Below are 23,617 nucleotides of genomic sequence, written 5' to 3' on the forward strand. Positions count from 1 at the left end.
ATTTTCAGAGCAGCTTTCTGGGAATAGGGGTTTTGCTGGATCTAGAAAAGGATACAAAACTTTCCTTCCATAAATTTCCTTCATGTAGCATATATTAAGACCCAAGCCATAATTAGAGCATGTGTGCTGATCAGCCAGCTATGTTATTTGAGACGGCACAGCAGTGGGGAAAATTACTTTGCTCCTGACAGTGAGTGGGCACAAGGTAAGAGTGCTGCAAGGCCTGAGGTGGTCAACAAAGACGTGGGCCTTAATAAACTGCTTACATACACCCTCAACAAAAACACCTTCAATAAATCAGACTGAGTCTGAGCTACTGCACAGCTGCATTTCTTGACCCATCCCTTATCCTTCAGAGACCATCCTTGATGTCTGCTCACCTGGAGACATTGTAGGAAAAGCAAGAAGGATAAAGGACTACATATATTATCTCTCTTGACAAGAAATCTTGAAAATGCAGTTATGAAAATGAAAAAAGAAGTCCCAGGAAGCCTGAAATGAGTGGAGTGGGGTGACACAGTTTGAAGTCTCTGACCTTTTACACTCTGGTTTGGAGGGAAAAGTGAAAGGTCTATTCAATGGTAAGGTACTTGAAATGGAGCTGTAGAATATCTGGATATGCTGGAGTTTAAAAGTTTTAAAATAATGATAATAAGCCAGCTCAACGTCTTTATAAATTTACCATTTGTCTTGCCTACCAGCAAGACTTTCTTCAGAGAGGCTGTTTGGAAGTTGGGTTTGTTGTTGGTATCAGGAAAACTTGTCTGTTGCCTTCAAATGTTGAGATGCTTGCTTTTACAAGAAACAGTAGCATGACATGACCCTGAGGCAAGCCTGTCACCTTCATTGCAAATCTTTAGGTGCCAGGCAAAAACATTTCTCTTCTCCTAAGCTTCTGGCTAATTGAGCAACATATGGCCTTTTAAACTGGTGGTGAGGGCATTATTTTGCTTGTTTGTTACTATGTTATAAAATGTTGTGGTTTTATATTGTAAGCTGCACTGTGATCCGCGGATGAAGGGTGTTATAGAAATTTAATAGATAAATAAATAAAAATAAAATGCCCAGTCTCTTTTCTCACCTGTAATGCAGGAGGAAGAGTAGGGTTTGGAAGAGGTCTCAGGTGTAGAATAGCATGAACAGAATCATGAGGAAAAAGACATTGAAGAAGCTGTGTCCCATGAAGATTTCCACAAATAGACATTGTTTGTCTATTTTTTTATTGTATGTTAGTTTTAAAAATAACCACATGAGAAAATGAAGAATATCAACAGGAGAGACCTTTATTTTTGACCATGAAAACAAAAAAGAGAAAGTAAACATCTGTAATATGCTTATCATTTCAGCCAAAAGTTGGCCAACAAAAGTTGTGCTTCCCTTTAGCAAAAATAAGGAATTATCTTTTGACATTCTTTCTTTAGAAACAAATGTCCATTCCACTTAGCCCATCCTAACAGCCAGATCCTTTGCTTAGCTCCTCCAGAGTATCAAATTGGTGGTGTGCCTTCTGTCTGTGCTGCCCAGTCTCCTCCTCTCTTCCCATGGTGAAAGAAGGTCTGCTGGCAAAGCAAAGGAAAGAAGAAGAAAAACAAGGTTGTGTATTTTTGTACATTGTTGAAGCATGTGCACTTTCAGTCATTTAAGTGCCGATGTGAATTTTTATTTTTCATAATATGTAGTTAAATAACTTTTACACCTCCAATATCATTGCTCATACCATCCTTATTAGCATATTGTTCATGTTCATTTTATAACGTCATTATCATGCAGTTGTTGTTTTCATATGTGAAGGTTTGCCATTTACATTTTTCTTGAACTGAGATGGCTACTGAGAAACAACCATAGATCCTCTGCTCCTCAACAGAAGTGCCTTTTCCTGTTTCCTCATACTTCCTTGAAGTAGTATTATTTAGTTATCAAAATCTTTATGTCCCGCACTCCCTATTCTGTTGATACAACCTCCAAGGTGGCTACAGTTCCTTGTTTTACTTCCATGTGGCTTGGAGCACAGTTCTACAATGGTTCAGTTTTTTTTCTTGTGATTTGTCTCCCTTCAATAAACCACACACATTAAGCCAAGAACAAACCTCGTCCAGAGTGAGAGAAACCATGAACCTGGGTTCATATGCCATGCGAAGCCAAACTTTCACTTAGTCCAGGATAACATAGCAGGAGCAGGATTAGGAAAGAAGCACTGTGGTCATGATCTTCACTCCAGGAATGCACACAAGTTGCTCATTTGCCCCAAGGCATATTTCAGCTTTATGTTACATGTGAACCAGGCCAGTGTCAAAGCGATAAATTATTTTAAGTTCAAAATTGCTTTTAGTCTATGCTCTGAAAGCATGCTCAGATTTATATAAATAGCCTTTTAGTGCCTAGGATGGAAAAATAGGGATGAACAAGATAAACAAAGGACCAAAGCAACACAGGTCTTAGAAGAATGTGAGCCAACAATTAAAAAATAAAGTAACACCAGGAGCTTTAACTTTCTTTTGATCACAAATGTGCTATTATGATTATTAAGTAAAGAACAATATCAAAACGAATACATCAGAACAAGCTCCATATTTATGGAACTGTAGGTTTGTACTATTCTTCACTTTAAGGGTGATAATTAAAATATTTGAAACACCTACCTATAAAGCTGCAGACATTTAATATAGTGTGCAATAACAGAATTTGATAAGGATGTCACCTTCATCAAAAATCATAGTTAACTGTGTACAGCTTTTTCCTAGGGGATTTTCCAAACAGAATTAATTGTATTTCTTCAAGTTAATTTCACTAAGAAATATTATAGCTAAGCATAACGTGTAATTTGACAAACAAACAAAATAACACTTTTACTTACAGATTATATATTTCTCTGACAAATTTCTGCAGTGGGGGAAAAGTGTTGCACTACCAAGAAACAAACAAACAAACAAAAACCCACCACAGAACAGTTGACCTAAATTATCTTCAATCTAAACAGCTGTTCACATTACACCACCACACAAAAGCTTCCTCTGGTTTATAATATAACTTTCATTTTAGTCTCCAATGAAGTCATGGGCAAGCACTCCCATTGTGTTTAATGTGGACAAGGTACCATTATTCTTGCTAAAACAAAACAGAAAACGAGGATAGAATTTGAAAAAACTACTGCAGTTGTTCCCAAGATGGGAATTGCTTTACCATGAATTTCTGTTCTCCAAGACTTCTGGATGGCTTTTCGATTATGGGTTGTAACTTCCTGGCAGCTGGTTGCCTATGATATCTGAAACATCTACTCATTTAACCAGCTAGAAATGGTAGTTTTAGAGCAGGGGCAGCCAACTCCCGAGGGACTGCAAGCTACTTTCAGAATTAAAATCTAGGTCAAAGTTTTTTAAGGAGGGGGAATGGACCATTTTATGCCCATTATGTTGGGGGGGGGGGTTCAATGGGGGGGGGGGCTTTTAAGGGGAAACAGGATTAGTCGCTCACCAAATCAGCGCTGTGAAAAACTCTGTCTTCCGTTGCAGATATCAGGAGAAAATCCAGACAGGGGAGAGGGGGCGGGGCCAGGTGCTCTTAGGCAAAAGCAAAGGAAAATGAGCCCATGATCAACAGCTATCGACTGCAACCTCCCAGGGATTGACCAGTCAATCCCGATCGACCTGTTGGACATCCCTGTTTTAGAGAATTTGTTTCCAATACATTTGCATCCAAACAAATAAATGGACCCCAGACTTCCTGCAAACTAAATAAAAGCAAAGTGCTCTACAAATATCTAAGGTATACCAACGGTGTTCTTGAGGATGAGTAGAATTAGCTAAGAATGAGGGTAAAATTATTTCCTGATCACTGTGGAAGAAAAAAAATCATGTTGTGGACAAGGACCTTATCTGGCCTAAAGACCATTTTGTCAAAGTGAGGAATTAACCCCCTTCAAGTAACAGGTTGAGAGGAATAATATTGGGCAAGATCAGTAAGACTCATCTTTTATCAGTATAGATGTCGTTTGAGACTTTTACTGGTTGAATTAGTTTTGATTGGTTTTAATGTATGTTACTTTGAGGCACTTACAAATAAATAAATAACTTCTTGGAACAACTATTATGCCACACCTCAGGGGTGCAAATTGATAACTGACCATTTACATCCCTCCTTAAAAAAAGATTCTAGGAAAAGTTACAAGGACTCTTATATCATCAGGAGGAATCAGTATATGACATTATTTCCCCTGGCTCTAACTCTACGCTCAAGGACTGTGCCAAGAAATGGGTTTACTGAAGAACAAGAATTGCAGTTATTTAATGGAAATGGAGCTATGTACAGCAAAGACAGAAGCACTCTCCATCATCATAAGGTTATGCTTTAGGTTTCTATTTTGCCCTAATATTTTATATCTGCTTTCCTTTTGGAACACACATCAAACCATTTAAAAGCTTTTGTTTCTGGTAAAAAATCACTACAGAACTAAAGAATATTAAGCTTTATAACAAAAATCCTTGAAAGAGTGTATTGCAAAAAAAAGAACAATAACAACACAATTACAGTTTTTGCCAAGGAACTGTTTTTAGGATTACTTCCTGACTCACAGGAGAGACACATAAGAAGAGCCCAGCTGGACAAAACCAAAGCCCCATCTAGTCCAGCATTCTTTCCCCACTGTGGCCAACCAGATGCCCTTTGGAAGACCATAAGCGGAACATAAATGTAACTGCACTGTTCCCCAGAAACTGGTATTGCAATGATAGCTTGCACCTACCAGGGTTTATCAGAATTCCCCAGAAAAGTTCACACTGTATTTAAAAACAACCTTTACATTCCTTGAAATTCCTTGCCTAAGCAGAAATCTCCAATTTTACCTTGCAAATTTGATGTTGGCAAAATTTCACAGCAACTCAGGTTGCTTCTACTATGCAGAAAAGTTCAATTTCTAATGATTTTTATGATGGTGGCCTATAAAGATTTTGGTTTATTCTCTAGGTTTTGCATTGGTGAGCATGTCTGAGCACATTTCTGTTTTGTAACAATCTAGATGACAAATGCAAACTTCTTTAAGCAGCACTGAAATGCTTCTAAGTGAAAAGATTATCCCATCCTTTTTGAAGTGATACTAAGAAATGGCAATACTTCTTTAAAAAAATGAAAACAGATTTAAAACTGCTATTAAATGCTACTATTTCTGGAGTTTTGTTTTTTTTTTTAATGAAAGAGGAATAAGAAAGCTGAGACTGAAGAGAACCTTTGTTACCATAGATACTGGGCAGGTGTGTCATTTTCAACTGTAAGCATAAATTTGATAAGAGGCTTCTCTGCAATGGTACCTGAATAACGTACAGAAGATGTGCAGAAAAGCACGGATGGGGTGGGGGAGAGACTGAGCTAGCTCACACCTCACATTTATCTCACAGTTGATCTGCTATCCAGTCTTTGAAATTTCCATTAAAACAAAGGGAGAACAGGTTTTTAGAATTTACTGGGCTGTGATCTCTCCAATCTGTTCACCCTTCACTCCACCACCTTTTGCGTAGATATTAATTCAAAAGGCTCTTGCAATGGGTGACATTTCTAAACATCTGAAAGTCTTTTTTCAGAGCGCTGTCTTCAATGTACAGAAGTTGAGAAATATTAATTTCCCAATGGAGATAAGTGAGAAAAATATTGGCTGGGGAAGGAAGGAGGAGGGCAAAGAAGGATGCATTGCAGTTAGTAAGCAGCTGTATAGAAAAGAGAGAAAGTGTTTAAAATGCATTTCAGAAGAATTTAATGTATATTAATGATGCATTCTATGAAACCAGCAGGTTGTCAAACTTTTACCATATCAGCAAAATTGCATCACACTACCCTGAACTTTTATGAACAGAACGGAGACAAAAATGTCACTTTTAAGAATTTTAAGCAATTTGCCCCACTTCAGTGCTATCCATCCTGCTGCTCATAGGAGGACAGCTAAAACCATTTCTAAACCTGGTGCAGCTATTTATTTGGTAATAAGGCTGCTATACTCGCCCTCTGGAAATCAAGTGCACACTGCTCAATCAGCACAACATGTACTGAAAAATAATAAATGCATCTAATTTGAATCATGAATTTTCATAATCACTAAGAACCCATACATACAAAAAAGAGTTATAACATCTAAATTTGATTCTGGAGCACACATTTCACATCAAGATTGCATACCTAGGTAGACAGAGACCATTTAGGCTTGCTGAAAACTAGGACAAACCACATCCCACTCTGAAAGCAAAACCTATTAGTCTATGGAGCCATGCCAAGATAACTACCACTTATGGAACAGACATTTAGCAGTTTTAAGTTACCCCCATAACTGTCATGGCAGATGGGGTGTTTAGGAGATGACAGCCCCTATGCACCGTGTTTGGGGCCCGATAATAGGAACACTCACAAAACTAGTGCACAGCCAAATCTTTCAACTAATGTTTTCCACCCATTTGAAAGGGGTGGTCGTGGTCCCCAAACAGGAATTCTTCAGCTACAGAATCCTATGATGGCAGCCCTGAGAAGATGAATCCACTCTGCTGTCCTTCCCATGTGGATCCACTGACTAAAAAAAAAGCCTGCATCTTGTCTCTTGAAGTCTGAGGAAAAATCTATGTCACTGAACTCCTTTGGTAGAAAGGGTGGAATATGAAATATTAATATTAATAATATGTAGATGATCCTCAGGACACCTTCCAACTCAATGATTCTATGACTAGGTCATAGACTCCTTGTCTTGGAGGATAAAAAAAATATTGATGAGTGTCCCTCAAACCAGTTGCCAGAGCCTAGAAAACAGTCAAGAACTATTAGAAAATGGCCAGTTGCAACACTCAGGGGTGGGTCTTCCATCCTGACTACCCAAACTAGACTGTATAGCTCTGCAAATTGCTGCAAGACTCAGCTGACAAATTTTATCTTCTGCCTCAGCTGCAGGACTGCTAACTACAGTCCTGAACAAGCATTCAGAACCTTGGACAAGGACCATAACCTCTCTTTGCCTTAGGGCTTATCCACACTTAGCTTTTGCCCTGCAGGTTCCGGGCACAGGGCTGTGCTTTAAAGTTTCCTCCCTGAGCACCTTTTTTTTCCACCCCAGAGCTTTCCCCACAAAAACCCACTCTTTAAAGCTGAAGCGCAACAAATAGCAATTGTGAATAAGCCCTGTTCCAAAACTCTAGGCCTACTGATTTACATCTTGCTAAGGCAATCAATTTCCTTTGGATCAAGACTGGGATGGGGGGATATTGAAGATGTCCTTGAAGAGGGTAGGTTGGTGCTTGCCTTATTAACTGTAGATTAATTAACTTATTTAATATGAGTTACCGTAATTAGCCTATTAAGTGTATGAAGTGACTGAGAGGTCTTTACGGCTCTTGAAACTTTAGAAAAACCCCATGAGTGCTCAAGTGGCCTGAGGTTCTCCAGTGTGGCAGAACTTCCTGACATGCCTATGGGACCAGACAGTAACATGTGATGTCATGCACATTCCTGGAAATGCTGCCAAGCTGGGAATCTGCAGGAGAGAACCGTGTGCTGCAAACATGCACAGGACTTTCCTAAAGTTTTAACAGCCTAAAGATCCCTTGGCCATCTATTACAGTTAATGAGGTAAGTGCAAATGCCTATTTCTATACATCAATGATGTCAGAGAATGAATGACAAGTGAAAGGAAGGGAACGGAATATGGGGAAAAGAAAGAGGATACAAAGTTGGGCTCTTGGCCTACAGTTATGCTTAAACCACCAGGTTAGGGCATGTGCATTAGGAACAGGTCTGATGTAGGATGGAGGCTATGTGACTAGGAGTGGAAATGACAGGCATTGAAACAACTGTCTGTACATGGAACTGCTGTTATTTGAGTGTCAACGAAGACACACATGTACTTTGTAGAGGCCTTTTACACTTGACAAATGCCACAAGCACCAATAATTATTTTGTCAAAGGCATTCTGTACAGCAATAGTTCCCAACTTTTTTTGATGGTGACCCACAAGTCCAGATGTACTTGGTATGATGATTCATCACTTTATTGACACATGAATTTTGGAACGTGGGTCTCTGATAGACATTGCATTTAATTTTTAACTACGTGTTTGCCTATTTCACAGCCATTACATGAGGCATCCAAACAAAAAAATACTTAACATCCCTATTCATGTGGAATTTGTTGAAATATTTATAGTACTTACAAAGTTATTCACAATAAAAAAATCCTTCCAGTAGCAGTAGTATTTTCCAGTAGAAAATACAATCTTTAAATAATCTTCCCAACAATACTATACTAGCTACTATGGATGTGGAATCTCTGTATACCAACATCCCACACAACGATGGTTTACAAGCTATAAGGAACACCATTTCAGATAAAACCACAGCGGACCTTGCCACCAAACTCTGCCAATTTGTCCTTACCCACAACAACTTCAAATTCGGTGATGACCTGTTCCTTCAGATCAGCGGCACAGCAATGGGCACCCGCATGGCCCCACAGTATGCCAACATCTTCATGGCAGATTTAGAACAACGTTTCCTAAACTCCTACCCACTCAAACCTCTCTTGTACCTACGATACATTGACGATATTTTTATCATCTGGACACATGGTCAACAGACCCTGGACACCTTTCACCAGAAATTTAATGATTTTCACCCCACAATCAACCTTACAATGAATCAATCTATGCAAGAAATACATTTTTGGGACACTACTATAAAAATACAGGATGGGCGCATAGACACCACCTTATACCGTAAACCAACTGACCGACAAACATATCTACATGCCTCTAGCTACCATCCCAAACATACCAAACAGTCCATTGTATATAGCCAGGCACTACGTTACAGCCGCATCTGTTCCAATTCTACAGACAGAGACTCTCACCTAAGAGATCTACAGCAAACCTTTTCAGAACTAAAATACCCAGCAGATGAAGTTAGACAACAGATCAACAGAGCCAGACTTATACCCAGAGAGAACTTGCTGCAAGACAGACCCAAAAAAGAAAATAACAGAACACCTCTAGTCATCACATACAGCTCCCAAGTTAAAACAGTACAACGCATCATCAGAGATCTACAACCTCTCCTGGACAATGACAGTTCTCTTTCTCAAGCTCTGGGAGGAAGACCTTTCATTGCCTACAGACAGCCACCCAATCTTAAACAACTCCTAACCCACAATAATACTACAACCAGACTTAACACGGACACTGGCACCAGAGCCTGCAATAAACCCAGATGCCAACTTTGCTGCCACATACACCCGGACAACACCATTACTGGCCCCAACAACATCACACATACCATCTCGGGACTATTCAATTGCTCATCATCTAACATTGTGTATGGCATCAAATGCCAACAGTGTCCTTCAGCTCTCTATATTGGACAAACAGGCCAAACCTTACGCCAAAGAATAAATGGACATAAATCTGACATCAAGAATCACAAAAAAGAGAAACCAGTAGGAGAACACTTCAATCTCCCAGGACATTCTATACAAGATCTCAAAGTAACTGTTTTACTACAAAGGAATTTCAGAAATAGACTGGAAAGAGAAGCTGCTGAATTGCAACTCATTACCAAACATAAAACCATGGAGAGACCTGGTTTGAACAAAGACATTGGATTCTTATCCCATTATACATGACTAAGCCATTTCTCACCTTCTCACCCCTTGCCTTTTTCTGTAAGACCTATTACAGTCGTTAAGAGTCGTCAGCTGGCTCATCTCAGCTATCTGCCAATCTCCAATTCCCACCACCCTTCTGAGTAATACCCCTCCCCACCTTCTCACTATATAGAAGGATCTGGCAACTTCTGTTTCAGTGTATCTGAAGAAGTGTGCTTGCACACGAAAGCTCATACCAAGAACTAACTTAGTTGGTCTTAAAGGTGCTACTGGAAGGATTTTTTTATTTTTTATTTTTTTTATTTTTTTATTTTGACTATGGCAGACCAACACGGCTACCTATCTGTAAAGTTATTCACAGTTTTGTTTATGGGAATGTAAGTACACCAACCATATGATTACAGGATATTGCTTCATAAGCTATAACAATGCATTCTAAAAACAAATGCTTAAACGAGCAGTGTTAGATATAATTAACTGTGGCTATCTTTTATAGTTTAATTCATGATAAAGTCATTTTAGCAAGTATCAGTGGGGTGCCTGAACTTGTATTTTGCCAATAGGGAAGTCAATGCAGGATTTGATGGTTGTCAGAGATAGTCTCACATAATTATCGATATGTAATGTTGATATATTATTCCTTATTTCAACTAAGCAAACTTCTATCACCCTTGGCTTAACTATTAACTAGTTGGCAGATCCAGTGATGGTTCACCACAAGGTGCTTGTACAGGGTGTTGTTCTGAATTACTATTACAGCTCAGTTCTGATGGTAAGCAACTTGCGGTGAACTGTCACCAGCTCTGCTGCCAGCCTCCAGAGAGCAATTTGCAAATGTTAAAATTCAGACTTTTTGATGATCAGTTACAAGTGTCAATACAGCTTTATAATATGCCAACAAAACAAAGTTGGTTTTTATCATACCAGTTAAGGATTGTAACCAATAATTATTTGGGGTTTACTTCTAAAGCCTGTGAGCCATTTAGACAGGCTTCACAACCTGCATTGGAAAATGGCCCACACGTTGGGAAACACTGCCCTGGAGTAAATTCAACATTATACTAGTATACTCACTGAATGAAGTATTAAGTAATATAGTTATTACCTGTGGAAAAAACTGGTTTATCCATTCATAATGCAACAATCTACAGTACTTTCCCCTTCTTAAACATTGTCAAAGTGCCTAAACAATGACCCATTTATTTAAATATTTGAAACTGTCTAATACCAATTCCACCCATTGATCTGTGCTCGCTTCGGCAGCACATATACTAAAATTGGAATGATCTATTTAGCCTACACATTAACTGATTGTTAGTGGTGTTTCAAAATCTCTGGCTGAGGTCTCCCCTAGCCTGCTATGGTACCTGGGAGCATTTTAGATGGAGATGCCAGGGACTGAACTGGAATATCACACTCTGCATGAAACTATACTACTGTTGAAACCCCTCCTTCAAATCTGGTCCCAGGATGAGGAAGGAGGTAACCAAGGGAATATCTCTAAAAGACTTTGTTCATATGGCATTTCCCTTAGGAATATAAGCCAAAGTGTGTGAAATCACACATGACATGCACAATTTTCTTCCTGCTTTTATGGATTCTAATTCTGCTTTAGTAGTAACATCACTGAGAGACAATCTCCATACCCACTTATTGAGAGAACTCTGTTACTGCTTGTTGTTATCTAGATAATCAAATCATAAAGTCCAACTGGGCACCAAAGCAGAACTCCCTTGCTAACTCTAAAATACTTTAAATGCAATTTGTTCAGTAAACTGAAGTACATTAAATTTTTATATTAAGTAAATTATAAGGAAGAGTGCACTTTGCAGAATTAAAAAGTGCTCTGTTAACTTATCTATTATTCCTCTGGGAAAGTTTCCAAAGTATGTCTAGTACAATTACAGAATTTTCTATATGGGCAGGCTATAGATAGGAAAAATTCTTATCGCTCAGCAAATGATTTTTGGTATCATTTCAGAATGCTTTAGGTCTCCCACTACCACCAAAAAAGTGAAGCTCTCTGACCACAGACCAAAAACATATCAGTAGAAGCAGCTATTAACAATATTTCTGGCGACTGGGATCAGAGAAGTACTGCCCACTGAAAGCAGTTAAATTAAATAATATTATGTCAAAAAGTTGTTCTTTTTTTTCTTGTTCTTTTTTAAAAATGATATTTATTAAGAATTTTAAAGTTACAGAAAAGACAAAGAGAAAAAGAAGTAAAAAAACAAACAAAAGAAAAACAAGCCGCAAGCCACAATTAAACAATACAAATTAATAAAGATCAAAATCAAAAAATAACAACAAAACACATAACACAACACAATCAAAAAGCAAAGATAAACCACAAAAATTTAAAAACAAATCCAATATTCCCAAATCCTTAACTGTCATTACCTTATTTCATCGACCTCCTCACTCCTCCCTTTTTTTGTATTCTAGTTGTTAATTATCACAGCAAATCCTTTCCCTTTTTCATAGTATTCTGTCCTTAAATTACCTTAATCTATTTTAACCTTATCTTACTATAAAAGACCCTAAAACTTAAAACTTAGATCTTATTTATACCAATTTCTCATAACCATAACATATTCTTACATAATTCTTTTAACATTTCTGCTAAAGTCAAATAATTTCGTTCCAACATTTTTCTAACATTCATCAATTTTATAAAACAATCCTAATAAAAAAAATTTAAAACTTTCTTCCAATCTTCATCCAACGTCTCTTCCTCCTGGTCCCGGGTTTTGTCAGTCCTTTCTATCCCATCAATCTAGCTCATTAACCTGGTAATCTTATGTCCGAGGCCCTTAAGTCTCTTCCATGTCCCTTCCGCAGCTCTTCTTCATATTTATACCTGTACTTTACTTTGTCTCCTGCTCCTTTTACTCATGGAAACTCCAACTTGACAATATTTTTGTCCCTTCTCGACAAATCAGCCCCTTTTCCATATTCCACACTAAACTCCATGTGGTATTTAAAAACATATTTCAAAGTCCCTCCAGAATTAAGAACCACCACATCCCCAAACATCTCACGGCCCATTGCCAGACTTGAAGAGTCAAAACATCCCTGCATAGGGGGGTCTATCCAACCCCCCATTTCCAAACCAAGCAAAACTGTATCTCCCCAAATCTGGTTTTTTCCTAGTTCATTTGTCAAATCCAACAACTCATGTTCCTGCTGGGCCACAACTCCCTCCATCTCTGCCACCCGAGGTCCAGCAACATCCTCTTCCCTCCTCTGATCTGTCAGAGCACACTCCTGAGTTGATTCCTGGGTGGATTCTATATAATTACCCACAACCTGTCCAAAATTTCTGATCGCAACAGTCATCAAGTCCATCTTCTCATGTAACTGTTCCAATAGGGCACTTGTTTTACAGAAAGCACGCACCAGAGCTTCTGAATACATTGTTATGAAGGTCAGAAGTCTATTCCCACGATCTTAATCTGTTGCAGCTGCAGAGCTCCCCGGTTCAGATTTAGTAACAGTTTCACAGGCTCCCTCTAGGGGAAGAACTTCTATTTGTATCCATCTTTTCTTTTTTTTTCTTTTCTTTTGAAGGCAGATCTAACAACAAAGTTTCCTTTTTCAGATATTTTGTCAATATTTGTTCCTTTAAAATGTGAAGGAGAATAATGGAATCACTATGTTTCTCTTCTTTTAACTGTCTGTCAAAGACGTTTGTCTATAGTCAATGAGCGTCCCAAAAACGTCAGTCTTGACACCCCGCTCCCAGGATCAAGACGGTGGAAAATTACTTTTCTTTACACTCTCTTCTGCAGGTTTAAACAGTCCAGAAAAAATCCCCCCTCTTCTCCTGCTTCCGAGAGGGGTTCAACAATTTTAGATGATGAAAGTTAATCCTTTACAGACGATTTTCTTAACTCTAGTTTACCATGTCTTTGCTTTAATCTATCTACAAGAAACGGAAGGCTGACTTCCTGTTTAGACCTTCCCGTTTCAGTACCAAATTGAAAAGAATTTCTTAGTCCAATTTTCCTTTCTACTCACAGGTCGTTGTTTAAAGTCCAATTGTCTGAAATTAAGCTACTCACGGGTAGTTGTTTTAATAGTCAAATTGTCCCAGGAAAAAGGCAGCGCTCTCCGGCAACGGCTGTGCAGCTTCGCTCCACGGAAGAAGCAGTTGACTCTCAGTACCGCGCCACTTGCCCCTCTTCGCTCCGGAGCCCGTGACTGGGTTCCTTTACGAGTTGGGGGGGCGCGAAAGGTGCCCGCCGAGTCCCATGGTCACAGGCTTCATCCGCCTGTGATTTTTCAAAGGGTCCCCGCTTCGCCGTAGCGGGAAAGACCCGTTTTCCGTGGAGCCAGTCCCTCGGATCAGAGGGAATCCGCCATTACCGATGGCGCCACCCCGGAAGTCCAAAAAGTTGTTCTTAATGGAGAGTGGGCAATGTGAAGTAAGTGGATTCATCGTGTATACTTCACTAACAGAAAGCTAAGTTCTCTGAGTACTGGTCCCTCTGTACCTAAAATGGCACCACCCACAAGACGAAGGTAGCAACAAGCTTGGGGGAACCCCAAGGTTTCTGGAATTACCAAAAAGTAAAAGAAAATTTCAGAGAAAAACCCGAAGAATGTACCCATCCCCTAAAAACAGAGAGCATGTTCAGTTGGCATAGAATGCTGAGTGAATATTGGGGAGGGCATAAAACAAGGGGGGGAGTGGAGTGGCTAAAACCCTTCACACATTTGTTTGCCAGCCCAGCTTGTACAAACAATGGGTTGTATCCAACTAAATCAGGGATCCTCAAACTCTTTAAAAAGGAGCCAGTTCACTGTCCCTCAGACACTGTTGGGGGCTGGACTATAGTTTGAAAAAAATATGAATGAATTCCTATGCACACTGCACATATTTTATTTGTGGTGCACAAAAAACAGGAAAAACAATACAATATTTAAATTGAAAAACAATTTTAATCAACATAAACTTATAAGTATTTCAATCGGAAGTATATGCCTGCTTTTGGCTAATGAGATGGTCAACTTCCGGTTCCATATTTGTCACTGCTAGTCGTAGCAAGTGATGCAAGTGTTCACCAGTTAGTCTGGATGTGGTTGGAGATTTCAGATGTTTCATTCGGGGAAAAGTCTGTTCACAGACATAGGTGCTGCCAAAGATGGTTGCAATTTTGAGTGCATGGTTCCTGAAATTAAGAATTGAGATTATGTCTCAAGAGCTAAGAGATGCATAGAAATTAGTGAGGCTGCTTGATTTGAATGCGTCTTTCAGAGAGTCAAAATTCTGTAGTTCGGCCAATTCCATTTGGTAAATCGGATCAACAATTTCAATATCAACAGAACATGGGTTCCGGAAAAGCTGTATGTCCTGTTCATGGAGATGAAGCTCTTTAAATCTGATTTGAAACTCCTTTTTCAACATTTCTAGTAAATCCACATATGTTTTGTTTGGGAATGCAACTGCTGGTTTTTCCTGCAACTGCTGGTTGACCCCCGACCAAGGAGGCTGGAGGAGAGATGCCTCAGCAGCTGCCAGTCTCAATCCTGAGGCGGGGCCTCCTCCCACCTGCTCTGCTGGGCAGTAGAATGAGGCTCCCCAGCCCCAAAACGGCCACTTCCCTGTCCTGCCTCGGAGCGTAACGGCTGAAAAGAGAAAGTGGGGGGCAGCCAAGCTTCCCCCCCCCCCTCCGCGGCTGCCTCACATGAGTCACTCACCTTATGCAGAGCAGCTGAAGGAACTCTCAGCCATGGACCATAGAGAGATGAGAACGCAAAAGCACCAACCCGCCTGCTGCCCGTGTGCAGGATCGCATCATCCCTCCTTTTGCGCATGCATCGCTGCCCCCCCCCCGCAACCAATGAACCAACCACTCATGGTATCAATGGACACCAGATGCAGAGGTCGCAGTCGTGCACGGGACGCCATACTTCTTTTCGCCATAAACCCATTAGACAGCAACGGGCTCTGCAATTGCCGAGCGGGCCGGGTTCAGGACCCTGGCGGGCCAGATTTGGCCCGCGGACCATAGTTTGAGGACCCCTGAACTGAATTGTTCTGTGTGGGGAGCAATTTCCAAAAGTCCCACAGAATTTCCTCCCCTTTATTCCCCACCCCCTATGCCCCCTGCACTGTCCCCATATCTGCTTGGGAAGAAACCCAGAGCAGTTTGGGGGGGGGGCATGTGAAAGGAGGAGAGAGAGGGGAAGTTCTGTTGTACTTGCAGAAGTCACTTTGTGCATGCAATGATTCAGTTGGATACGATTGTTATTTTAGTAAATCAGTTTCCAACAACTGATTATCTGTGCTGCATGGAGACAACTTTAAAAAGTACTTATTTTATAAGAACATGGCACTTACCTTTCCACTGAAATCTAGCTCTTCGTGTGTCAGGTTTTCATTATTATTTTTGCATGAAGAACATTTGGTATGTGCAATTGCAGCCCCTACAGCTGTCTGAAGTGGTGCAGACCACAGACGGTTTACTATTTCATTTATTTTTAAATTACATTTTTATATTGCTCACTTGATAGAAAACCTCCAAGTGGTTTACAAAGAACAAATTTAAAATATTCATTAAAAATACAGATAAAAATAAACAAATTTTCAATTTTTTTAGATACAGATTAAAGCAAATATTAAAAGCAGGTTGACATATAATTATATCAAAATAGAAATAAATACAAAATACAATTTAAAAATGATTATACATAATAAAATTACATGTTAAAATTACATGCCTGAGTAGGCTTGCCAAAACAAAAAGGGGTTAGTTCTTTTAGTAAGAACTATTCCATATTCAGAAGATGATAGCTGGAAACCTGAGTAAACAACAGTTTTATTCAGAAAAGTTGGAAACCAGACTGGATAAGACCAGAGAGGATAAAGAAAAGAACAAAAGAGTATGCAAAGAAAGCACCGCATTTAGATCACATGTTCAAGTTGTTGGGAAACTGAGGTATGGATGGAGATGGGATTATAATTACATAGGGACATACAAAGCTGCCTAACACTGAATCAGACCATTGATCCGTCCAACTCAGTACTGTCTGCATTGACTGGTATTGACTCTCCATGGATTGAATTTAAGACCTTCTGAATACAAAGCATGTGCACTAGCAAACAAATTGCCTGCATATCGTCAAACAGAAACAACTATAAATCATACTTTGCTCTCCTTGGCATGTGATTCTTGCAAAATTACAATTGATTAGGCAAGAATGAACCCAAAGTATCCTAGATAATTCTGCAATTCTTTCTACCTTTTTATATGGCTCAGAAATATTTAGCTGTATCACGTCTCTCAGGAAATATTAAGGCAGCATCCACTTCCTTGCATAGTAGATTGAAAAAAGGATTATATTATTCAGGATTTTGACCTCAGTTGTGAAGTCAGTCAATAATTATCATTTACTATTCAGCAGTGGCATAAATCCTTTCCCATGTGAGAGAGGAACCATTTGAATCTCTTACTTTCATTCATAATTAATCTTATGAGTGCCTTCCAGGCAGGAAGCTATTTCCTTTGATTCAAGAATCTAAGAACAAATTTACTTCAGTGTATATTGGACAACTCACTGGCCACTTTCTTCAAGGTCAGACCCAGTAAATAAATAGGAGCATGCCAGTAAGTAGACATAGGTAGTATAGGTAGATATGGAAACTTAGTGTATCTCCTTCCTCCACATAGTTATGTAATATAGATTTAATGAAACAAATTGTTTCTGTGTGAATTGGGATAGCTCTCTTCATTCTGCGGATAGGCATTAATATTGTATCACTCTGAAAATAAAATAGTGATTTCTGAAAGGATTGTGAATAGCACTTTAATGGCTAAGAAAACTTATTTCGCTGGTCTCCTTTTTGTGAACTAGGCTATTGGCTTTCAGATAATGATGCTAGAAAGTGTGCTTTGTAGCTAAAACTGTAGTTTGGTGGCAAATTATAACCAGTCTCGTAATGGAGGAAAGAAAATCCCACGATGTTGTCACAGAAATTTCAGTTGCTCAGTTACCACATACTAAAGTCTGCAAGGGAAAAGTACAGTTTCACTTTTCTTCTTCTTCTTCTTTAGTAAGGTATTTTATGGGGATGGGGATGTTTTCTGTCTGTTTTCTGAGAGGTCCTAGAGGCTCATTTGTGTCTTGAGCAGATGGGTGTTCAGCTAAGCTATTATTCCTCTTCTCCCCACACTTCAGAAAAGTGGTGAGGAATGACAGAGACTTAGCCTCTCATTGTGCTGCGATCTGCACAGAATGGTTGTTAGGCCACCTCCATCATGGAGAGTAATGGGGGAAGTAAGCATTCACTCCCTTCATCTCTTCCCACAGAAGGAAGAGGAGGATAGAAGCCTCTAGAAAAGAATTACCATTACATAAGAGAGCATTTAACAAAATCTTAGTAAAGTGTTTATGTAAGAAATTGTGTGCCACCTTTTTGGTCAAAGTAATCCCAAGGTGGCTTACACAGATAAACGAAACATAAAACTGGAACACTTTATTCCAATAAAACTCCTACACTGACTTCTTGTGCACTCCTAGAATTCAGCACAAGCTCCTTGTTACCTTCAAATCGCTCCCTGGCCTTGTTTCCTTTAACTCTCTGGTCTTGAATTACCAATATTTAGTTGCACATAGCCCTCCCTGCTTCAGCTCCACCACCCTCAGCACCTCCTTCTCTCTCAAAAGACACAGTCCTTTGTCCCTTGCTGCCCTTGATGCTTGGTTGTGAAGTCCGTGGGTGCAAAGGCATCCATAATTAGCAAATGGCAAAGATTACTAAATATTTGGAGTTACTAAATGCTGGGTGTCTTCACCTGGGTGCCAGACAGGTTAACAGTGTAAAAATGCAGGCTGAGAAGAAGAGCTGGAGAGAAGAATCATGTAGTACAAAGAAAGATAATGGGCAAAACAGTTACCCTGTGTTGGGCAGCAGAGGAATGTGAGTCCCTCCTCCTATGAGGGAATGCTGAGCAGAGACCACAGCCGGGATTAGGATTTCAGCATTGGATGGTGTAAACTGGGAAGGGGAGTTCCAGGTTGGCAGTGGACAGTGACGTAGTCTGCAGGAAAAATCATGGCAAGATGCTTGGAAAGTGGGGGTAAGGCAGAACTCTTGGAATGGCTGGCTGAGACAAGATGGGTCAGAGACACTGAGGTGGCATTCTGGCTACTCTGGAATCTAATGCTGCACTCCCTCTTGAGATAAAATAAAAAAAATCCTTCCAGTAGCACCTTTAAGACCAACTAAGTTAGTTCTTGGTATGAGCTTTCGTGTGCAAGCACACTTCTTCAGATACACTGAAACAGAAGTTGCCAGATCCTTCTATATAGTGAGAAGGTGGGGAGGGGTATTACTCAGAAGGGTGGTGGGAATGGGAGATTGGCAGATAGCTGAGATGAGCCTGCTGACGACTCTTAACGACTGTAATAGGTCTTACAGGAAAAGGCAAGGGGTGAGAAGGTGAGAAATGGCTTAGTCATGTATAATGGGATAAGAATCCAATGTCTTTGTTCAAACCAGGTCTCTCCATGGTTTTAAGTTTGGTAATGAGTTGCAATTCAGCAGCTTCTCTTTCCAGTCTATTTCTGAAATTCCTTTGTAGTAAAACAGCTACTTTGAGATCTTGTATAGAATGTCCTGGGAGATTGAAGTGTTCTCCTACTGGTTTCTCTGTTTTGTGATTCTTGATGTCAGATTTATGTCCATTTATTCTTTGGCGTAAGGTTTGGCCTGTTTGTCCAATATAGAGGGCTGAAGGACACTGTTGGCATTTGATGCCATACACAATGTTAGATGATGAGCAATTGAATAGTCCCGAGATGGTATGTGTGATGTTGTTGGGGCCAGTAATGGTGTTGTCCGGGTGTATGTGGCAGCAAAGTTGGCATCTGGGTTTATTGCAGGCTCTGGTGCCAGTGTCCGTGTTAGGTCTGGTTGTAGTATTATTGTGGGTTAGGAGTTGTTTAAGATTGGGTGGCTGTCTGTAGGCAATGAAAGGTCTTCCTCCCAGAGCTTGAGAAAGAGAACTGTCATTGTCCAGGAGAGGTTGTAGATCTCTGATGATGCGTTGTACTGTTTTAACTTGGGAGCTGTATGTGATGACTAGAGGTGTTCTGTTATTTTCTTTTTTGGGTCTGTCTTGCAGCAAACAGGCCAAACCTTACGCCAAAGAATAAATGGACATAAATCTGACATCAAGAATCACAAAACAGAGAAACCAGTAGGAGAACACTTCAATCTCCCAGGACATTCTATACAAGATCTCAAAGTAGCTGTTTTACTACAAAGGAATTTCAGAAATAGACTGGAAAGAGAAGCTGCTGAATTGCAACTCATTACCAAACTTAAAACCATGGAGAGACCTGGTTTGAACAAAGACATTGGATTCTTATCCCATTATACATGACTAAGCCATTTCTAACCTTCTCACCCCTTGCCTTTTCCTGTAAGACCTATTACAGTCGTTAAGAGTCGTCAGCAGGCTCATCTCAGCTATCTGCCAATCTCCCATTCCCACCACCCTTCTGAGTAATACCCCTCCCCACCTTCTCACTATATAGAAGGATCTGGCAACTTCTGTTTCAGTGTATCTGAAGAAGTGTGCTTGCACACGAAAGCTCATACCAAGAACTAACTTAGTTGGTCTTAAAGGTGCTACTGGAAGGATTTTTTTTATTTTGACTATGGCAGACCAACACGGCTACCTATCCCTCTTGAGATGTGAATGCTCTGACCTGTCTGCACAGTAGACTCAGATGTGTAAATGAAACCATATATCTTAAAGACACCACAGTCTACATTGTGCCTCATTCCAAAGGAAATGCAACCTAGTAAAGTGCCAAGACCCCTAGAATTTTGCACCACTCGGCAGAGATTGGGGTAGCCTATAACAATATATAAACAAACCCATCACATATTTTTTCCGTTTGTTTCTGCCTCAACTTCCTTCCTTCCTCTTCCTCTGTTGTGTACCCAGTGAACTTTTTAAAATCTTAAGCTCCACAAGGCAGAGATCTAATTTCTTGTACCCTGTAATGCAACATGCACCTTAATGCTGTTAAATAAACAAATAAGTCAATTTAATAGTAATTAAATAGTCAATTGAACTACTCTTCAGTTAAACTACTCATCAATTCCCTTGGAACCCTCATGCCCTCTTAACTGCCCCAGCATGTATGCCTTCCCTCTTGGAAGATGGACACCTCTCAAATTCCAGCTTCCTACTTGTTTTACAGGGATACCAGTTACTTAGATACTTTTACACCCAAACACACACCCCCCACATCAGTTGCTAGCTCAAGACACCGACTTATAAGTTGCACTGAGCTTCTATCGTTGTGGCACTGCTCCCAAGTATGCACAATGTCTTCATATGATTATAGTACACAGGAAAAGTCAGCTTACCCTGTTTTAAATTGTATACCTGGATGAATTTTAATCATTCACATAATGAATATAGGCTGTCATGTCATATGCAAGAGAGCAATATTCAATCCTTATCATTTCCTTTAGAATGGGCAAATGGTAGGTCAATCTAGGAAGTGGGGGGAAGGGGAATCCTTAATCCCAAACAATTTAAATTGTATCTAATCACTATAAATCAAAGAGGAATTCTTTTAGCAAGTGAATTTTAGCCGGGGGGGGGGCAGTGGAAAGCATGTAATAACCATGTTTTCAATATATTTTGTTCCCCATTATATCCTTTTCTGTTGTGAGGCTTGGCTGAGCCACTGATTACAGTCATTGGCTCTGATAGCCATTGAATTACACATGGGTCTCATTGTAAAAAGTAGTAGAAGGCACACTACATGTGCATTTAAAATGCATTATGAACAATAGAGCCCTCTGCCTGGAATAAAAGGTGTTTTTATTTTCCAAAACATTCTAAAGCATATGAAGACAGGCTACTATGACCATCCATAAACCCAACCACTAAAATATTTGTATTTTAAAATGTTTATATAGCAGCAACTCCCCACATCAGGCAACTGATGATAATTTATTTTTAAATTGCAGCCTTCTGTTTTAGGAGTATGGCTACTTACAAAGAAATACATTTTGCAAGCCATTGTTGTTTAGTCGTGTCCGACTCTTCGTGACCCCATGGACCAGAGCACGCCAGACACCCCTGTCTTCCACTGCCTCCCGCAGCTCGGTCAGACTCATGTTTGTCGCTTCAAGAACACTGACCAACCATCTCGTCCTCTGTCGTCCCCTTCTCCTTGTGCCCTCCATCTTTCCCAACATCAGGGTCTTTTCCAGGGAGTCTTCTCTTCTCATGAGGTGGCCAAAGTATTGGAGCCTCAGCTTCACGATCTGTCCTTCCAGTGAGCACCCAGGGCTAATTTCCTTAAGAATGGATGCGTTTGATCTTCTTGCAGTCCATGGGACTCTCAAGAGTCTCCTCCAGCACCATAATTCAAAAGCATAAATTCTTCGGCGATCAGCCTTCTTTATGGTCCAGCTCTCACTTCCATACATCACTACTGGGAAAACCATGGCTTTAACTATATGGACCTTTGTTGGCAAGGTGATGTCTCTGCTTTTTAATATGCTGTCTAGGTTTGCCATTGCCTTTCTCCCAAGAAGCAGGCGTCTTTTAATTTCGTGACTGCTGTCACTATCTGCAGTGATCATGGAGCCCAAGAAAGTAAAATCTCTCACTGCCTCCATTTCCTCCCCTTCTATTTGCCAGGAGGTGATGGGACCAGTGGCCATGATCTTCGTTTTTTTGATGTTGAGCTTCAGACCATATTTTGCGCTCTCCTCTTTCACCCTCATTAAAAGGTTCTTTAATTCCTCCTCACTTTCCGCCATCAAGGTTGTGTCATCTGCATATCTGAGGTTGTTGATATTTCTTCCGGCGATCTTAATTCCAGCTGGGGATTCATCCAGCCCAGCCTTTCGCATGATGAATTCTGCATATAAGTTAAATAAGCAGGGAGACAGTATACAGCCTTGCCGTACTCCTTTCCCAATTTTGAACCAATCAGTTGTTCCATATCCAGTTCTAACTGTAGCTTCTTGTCCCACATAGAGATTTCTCAGGAGACAGATGAGGTGATCAGGCACTCCCATTTCTTTAAGAACTTGCCATAGTTTGCTATGGTCGACACAGTCAAAGGCTTTTGCATAGTCAATGAAGCAGAAGTAGATGTCTTTTTGGAACTCTTTAGCTTTCTCCATAATCCAGCACATGTTTGCAATTTGGTCTCTGGTTCCTCTGCCCCTTCGAAATCCAGCTTGCACTTCTGGGAGTTCTCGGTCCACATACTTCTTAAGCCTGCCTTGTAGAATTTTAAGCATAACCTTGCTAGCGTGTGAAATGAGTGCAATTGTGCGGTAGTTGGAGCATTCTTTGGCACTGCCCTTCTTTGGGATTGGGATGTAGACTGATCTTCTCCAATCCTCTGGCCACTGCTGAGTTTTCCAAATTTGCTGACATATTGAGTGTAGCACCTTAACAGCATCATCATTTAAAATTTTAAATAGCTCAGCTGGAATATCATCACTTCCACTGGCCTTGTTATTAGCAATGCCCATTTGACTTCACTCTCCAGGATGTCTGGCTCAAGGTCAGCAACCACACTATCTGGGGTGTACGAGACATCCATATCTTTCTGGTATAATTCCTCTGTGTATTCTTGCCACCTCTTCTTGATGTCTTCTGCTTCTGTTAGGTCCTTTCCACTTTTGTCTTTTATTACAGTAATCTTTGTACGAAATGTTCCTTTCATATCTCCAATTTTCTTGAACAGATCTCTGGTTTTTCCCATTCTATTGTTTTCCTCTATTTCTTTGCATTGCTTGTTTAAGAAGGCCTTCTTTCTCTCCTTGCTATTTTTTGGAAATCTGCATTCAATTTCCTGTATCTTTCACTATCTCCCTCGCATTTTGCTTGCCTTCTCTCCCCCGCTATTTGTAAGGCCTCTTTAGACAGCCACTTTGCTTTCTTGCATTTCCTTTTAATTGGGATGGTTTTAGTTGCTGCCTCCTGTATAATGTTACGAG

The 23,617-nt window shown here is 40.1% G+C and overlaps 1 protein-coding gene and 1 long non-coding RNA gene across 2 annotated transcripts in view; both read right to left on the reverse strand.

Moving 5' to 3' along the window:
- Positions 1-23,617, reverse strand: part of BEND5 (BEN domain containing 5) — a 728,817-nt gene that overhangs the window by 597,523 nt on the left and 107,677 nt on the right. The window lies entirely within an intron of this gene.
- On the reverse strand, positions 1,261-3,548 carry LOC308479130. Its single transcript, XR_013987481.1, has 2 exons — positions 3,472-3,548; positions 1,261-1,556 (listed from the first exon to the last, which is right to left on the reverse strand). It is a non-coding gene; the product is annotated as an uncharacterized lncRNA (long non-coding RNA).

The sequence above is a fragment of the Podarcis pityusensis genome (assembly GCF_964106645.2).
Source record: "Podarcis pityusensis genome assembly, chromosome: 6".
Taxonomy (NCBI): Eukaryota; Metazoa; Chordata; class Lepidosauria; order Squamata; family Lacertidae; genus Podarcis; species Podarcis pityusensis.